Below are 5953 nucleotides of genomic sequence, written 5' to 3'. Positions count from 1 at the left end.
TAAAGAATTTAGAATATTCATAATGGTAAAGCTAACAGAGATGGAAGAGAAGAGAGACCATGTACTGCAAAAGAGAAAGTAGAAAGGAGCTGATGAGTTCCAGGAGGTGAGAGAAATTTGCAAGATCTAAAAGGGGAATTACACACTTTAAAGAAAGAATCAAGAGTCCAGCAGTTAATGAAATGGATATGCCACTGGACTTCCATGTAGTCTACCACAGTTCGAGTCCTGGACCCAGTGGCTTAAACTCAGGCCAGGCACGTGTGCGTGTGTGTCCAAGATCCTGAGAGGAGAATGGAGGAGAAGGGATTGTGGAATGGCCATCCTTCCTGGGGGATGATTTCTCACTTTCTGTCTCTCTGTCTTTCTGGCAAGCACAATCTCAGACATAGAAGAGAAAATTGCTGGCCTTGAAAAATCCACCATGAAGACTGAGAAAATGGGGACCAGCAGTTAGTGTAATGGCTATGTCACTGGGCTCCCATGTAGTCGACTGTGGTTCGAGTCCCAGATCCAGTAGCTTAAACTCACGCCGGGCGCGTGTGCGTGCGTGCCCAAGATCCTGAGAGGAGAATGAAGGAGAAGGGATCGCGGCATGGCCATCCCCCCTGAGGGGTGATTTCTCACTTTCTGTTTCTCTGTCTCTCTCTGTCTTTCTGGCGAGCGCATGTGCCCTATAGCAAAAACAAACAAACAAACAAACAAACAAAAAACTCTCAAAACAAAACAAAACAAAACAAAAGGACAGAAAATGGCCCCCAAAAGTGAGAATAATATACAGTAAATACTACATACCATCAAATGTTGAAACATCCAGATAATTGGTATCACAGAAGGTGAAGAGACTCATAAGGGCATTGATAATCTATAAAATCCTGCAAGAAAACTTTCCAAACCTAGAGAGGCACTCAATGATCCAGTCTCAAGAAATGCAAAGGACCCCAAATAGAATCAACCCAAGAAGATCTTCTCCAAGACACATTATAGCCAGACAAAGACAAAATACTAAGACTGGCAAGAGAAAAATGGCAAGTTACCTATGAAGGATATCCCATCAGGGTAACAGCAGATCTCTCATCAGAAACAATATGAGCAAGGAAAGAATGGGAAAATACATTCAAAGTGTTAAGGGAAAAGCAATTTCAACCTAGAATACTGTACCCGGCAAGGTTATCCTTCCTGTGGGAGGAAATGACAAGAACATTCTCAGATAAACAAAACTTGAAAGAATTTACCAGTACCAGAGCAGATCCCCAAGAAGTTCTCAAGAGAGTGTTGTAACAGCAAAATTAAATACAGACACAGAAATGAGAGTTCAAAAACCAAAAAAATGGCCTACTTAATCATAGGGTCAACTGTGGAGTTGAATATTATATCCCAGAATTTAATTGGGTAAATCGAACCATAAGAGAAGATAAAGTACATGAGACTGAATTGGCGAAATAGAATTTTATTACTTCTGTCTGAAACATTGCTGATTTTCTTGTAGGCTTTGTTGTCCAGTTTTAAGGATTTGTGTCCTGTTTTGAGATGTCGAGGGAACCAGCAGTTAGCATAATGGCTATGTCGCTGGACTCTCACGTAGTCGACCGCGGTTCGCGTCCCGGACCTGGTGGCTTAAAACTCACGCCAGGCGCGTGTGCGTGCGTGCCCAAGATCCCAAGAGGAGAATGGAGGAGAAGGGATTGCGGCATGACCCTCCCCCTTGGGGGGTGATTTATTGCTATCTGTCTCTATGTCTCTCTCTGTCTGTCTGGAGAGCGCACGCGTGCTATAGCAAAAACCTCTCCAAAAAAAAAAAGAATTAAAAAAATAACAAGTCCTAGGGCCTGTGTTTCCTTGCTTTAAGTGTTAAGCAAAGTTCCTTAGGATTTCTTTAAGTTAAAACTGCTTTTCTTGAAATTACCAGCTGATCTTACTATAGAAAGTTGTTAGAGTATTTAAGAAATTTTGTGATCAATACAATGTGGGGGGAAAAGGAATGGAAGACAAGTGTAGACTATAGAGATAGTGTGAAAAGAGGATGGGAAAGAACAGAAGGTAAGAGATAGGGGTAAAAAATAGAAAAAATAGGGGTTAAAAAAACCTATGAATCTAGAATTGGAAAAATTTTTGATGATAACATACATGATGAAGGCACTATGCAGTATATTGTGGAAATCACATTTTGTATGCTGTGAAGATGTTTAGGGAATGAATGTAAATTAATTAAGTAATAAAAAAAGTTTTGGAAAAAAGAAAACCTAAAACTGTTATTCTTGAAATTTAAAAAAAAATGCATTAAAAATACCTATTTGATGACTGCAGTGAGCTATATAGCTCCAGCTAGGTGCTGCTTCATAATATGTTCATTCTACTCACTGAGGTTTATGCCTAAAGTCAGACTTGTGTTCATAGATAAGAATATAATAGCTGTGCTTGCTATTCAAAGTACTTAGATTAATTAAGATTGTTAGTCAATAAAATATGTGTGTGCGGAAAGGCATAGAAAACAACCATTGATACCAGAGACAGGGTGGGAGGAGGGTGGAAGTTAGTAGAGGATGAGAGATAGGGAGTCAAGGATGGGGAAAAAAGCAAAATATATAGGAAACAAGAAATGGGAAATTATTTGTTGATGATAACACATATGTTGATTGAGCCAATATACAGTGTATTTTGGATGGAAAATCTCACTTTGTATGTTGTAATGATATACAGTGAATAAATGTAAATAAATAAATTTAAATAAAAAAATGTTAAGAAAATGAAGTTTGTTATGGCCTCATTCAAATTATATGTAAGCTAGGAATCTCCAGATTTGTTTCTACACATCTTGAGGGAAACATAAACTTGAGATTGAAAAGCGTAGAAAATATTGTTTGTGGGACCAGCAATTAGCATAATAGCTATGTCGCTGAACTCCTATGTAGCTGACTGCGGTTTGAGTCTCAGACCCAATGGCATGTGCATGTGTGCCTGAGGTCCCGAGAGGAGAATGGAGGAGAAGAGATTGCAGTGTGGCCATCTCCCCTGGGGGCTGATTTCTTGCTTTCTATCTCTCTGTCTCTGTCTTTCTGGTGAGCACATGCACCCTATAGCACAAACCTCTGTTAAAAATAATAATGTTTATAATGGTTTGAGAGTTTTCAAGTTTTCTCAGTGACTTGGGCACATAGACAACAGCTGGAACAGGCTAGGATCCCCAAGTGGATATTTCTCCCAAGAAATACTTTCTGGTGGAAATATAGTGGACAGCTCATCACACCAAGATGCATGAACGTCCAGCTATGAGATCCCAGCATGGGTAGGTGCAGGAGAAGTTGGCCCTTCTTAGGTCCAGGGAGTGAGTGTTGGCAACATCTGTGGAAAAGGACCTGGAGCTCTGCAGGGATCTAGGGTGAGTCCAGGGCATGATGGGTGCCTTGTCCAATGGCTGTAACTTCTTCCCTGCCCCCTCCCAGGCTGATATTGACCCCCTCCTGGCAGCTCCTTCCCACAAAGGAATTAGGATGGTGAACTCACTCCAACCCCCAGAGGAAGAGGGTCTATAGGGACAGACAACACCCACAATGACATCTTAAGTAACTTATTTCTAACTGGTTAATAGATTAGGGCAAAATGTTCTACTGTGTCTCCAGGGACGGCATCGTGGGAGGGGACCTGGTTAGTATATGTCTGGAACTGTGCATAGGAAGGTGCTGGACAGCTCATCTGGAATTCAGTGGACCTTGGCCCCAGCCAATCTGGGGGATATGGGATCAAGTCCATACCTTGGCCAAAGCAAATATTGGTGGTGGGGGACAACAGAGGTGCCAAACTCTTGGTATCCATGAATAAGTGGGCTTGATAGTCCCCTGGAGTTGGGACACTCTAAGAACCTTGATGTCACCTTGCACATGCCTGTTTCTGGGAGCACACGTTGCACTTGGATTTTTAGGGTGGGCAGTGAACTCTGGTATGGGAAGGGTGGAGTGAGCACCAGTCTCTGTGTTCCCAGTCAGTGGCCATTTGCCAATTTGTAAATCTAGTCCCCAAAACTACAAGTCACAAAGGACAGAAGCTATTGACATTAATCACACATTTTTTAAAATGATTTTTGCCATGGGGTTTGTGTACTAACCAGAGAGAGAGACAGAGAAAGACAATGAAGGAAAGTGAGAAATCACCCCTGGGGATTATGGCCACACAACAATCCCTTCTCCATCCTTCTGGAATTTGGGGCATGCACACATATATGGCTGGCATGATTTTCAGTCTGCCAAGTCTGGTACTCGAACTGTTGAAGGCCATGTTGGAATCCAACATCTTAACCACCACAGCACCTGCTGGCCCAGTAGCACCAGTAAGTTTTTGTAAACTTATTTTCCCCCCTTGGTTGAGATAACTATGTCATTGCCAACACTTTTCTCCTTAGCCATTCTGGTGGGTCTCATGGTTATCCAGTGTACTATTGTAGACCTTGACAGACCTCAGTGAATAGTTTATGTGGAATTTATTAGTATATGAAAAAAAGGTTTTATATATCTATTTATATGTGTGTGTATACACACACATACATACACACTAGGAATGGCACATTGTCAGTCTTTGGATTGTTGCAGAACAAACTGTTTTAGTTTTTTTTTTTTAATTTTTCCTATAGGACATGTGCACTCACCAGAGAGAGAGAGAGAAACAGAGAAAAAGCAAAAGTAAGAATTCTGGGGGTGGGGATGACCACATCACAGTCCCTTCTCCATTCTTCCTTTGAGATTTTGGGAACACACACACCCTGGAGAAGTTTTTCAAGCCATTGGGTTAAGGACTGGAACTGTGCAGTTACTCACATAGACTCCAACCACCTTAACCAATATTCCACCTGGTGGCCTATTCTTACTTATCTCTTAGGAGTATATTAAATAGTACTTATAGAGAAAAAGAGGTCTTCATGGATCCTGAGAAATAGTGATTTCAGTCAAAAAAGAGAAGTAAAGATTTTCTATTGATAATTCAGCTGCCAGCCCACAAACTCAAGTGCAGAGGCAAGGCACAGACCTTCAGAAAAAGAGTTCTCTATGTCTCCTGAGAAATAGTGATTTCAGGCAAAAAATAGAAATGAAGATTTTCTACTGATAATTCAGCCTCCAACCCACAAACTCGAGTGGTAGGAAGCCAAGCCCCTCTAGCCTTCTCTCTGTCTCTGTCTCTGTCACCTCATTTTTTTTGTAATTGTTCTTTTAAAATTTTTTTAAAGGTAAAGTGCTTTCTGGGCTTTCAGCACTTCCCTTTATCTTGTTAATAGTTCCCTCTCCCCCTTCTACCCAGGAGAGGGAAGGGGCAGGCCTTCAGAAGAAGAGTTCTTCATGGCTCCTGAGAAATAGTAATTTTGTACCATGCAATTTTCTATTTTTTGCTTTTAAAAAAATTTTGTTGTTTTTTTTCCTCCTTTTCTCTGTTTCTTTGATGTCGGTTTTGCTCTCTGTGTTTCCTTTTATTTTTCTTTTATCTCATCTCTCTGCCCCTCAGTCTCCATTCACTGTATTTCTAGATGGATCTAAGGGAACTATAGGCAAACATCCAAATACTATTAGGGTTAACAAATTCCTCAATATCTATTTAATCTGCTGCACAAAGGGATCAAAACAGAGCAGCAAAGAGATTCTAGAAGCACCTCTTTCTGCACATTGCTGAATGCTCAGATTGAACTTCAATTTGGAAGAAACACAACATCTATCAGATAACTAAAAATCACTGCAAGGCCACAAGAAATATGGGAAAGCAAGAAAATACCTCTCCACCATTGGAAAAGAATAACTCCTCTTCATCTAGAGACAGTACAATGGAAATCATCGAAATGTCTGATAAAGAATTTAGAATATTCATAATGGCAAAGCTAACAGAGATGGAAGAGAAGAAAGCCAATGAACTGCAGAAGAGAAAGGAGATGATGAGTTCCAGGAGGTGAGGAAATTCTTGCAAGATCTAAAAGAGG

The 5953-nt window shown here is 40.8% G+C and overlaps 1 pseudogene; it reads right to left on the bottom strand.

Annotated features, from left to right (window-relative positions):
* LOC102482427 (pumilio homolog 3 pseudogene) overlaps positions 1–5953 on the bottom strand; it is a 23777-nt pseudogene that overhangs the window by 12001 nt on the left and 5823 nt on the right.

This window comes from Tupaia chinensis, unplaced genomic scaffold (assembly GCF_000334495.1).
Source record: "Tupaia chinensis unplaced genomic scaffold, TupChi_1.0 Scaffold000501_1, whole genome shotgun sequence".
Classification (NCBI taxonomy): domain Eukaryota; kingdom Metazoa; phylum Chordata; class Mammalia; order Scandentia; family Tupaiidae; genus Tupaia; species Tupaia belangeri.
This window is presented reverse-complemented; position numbering and strand designations above follow the sequence as displayed.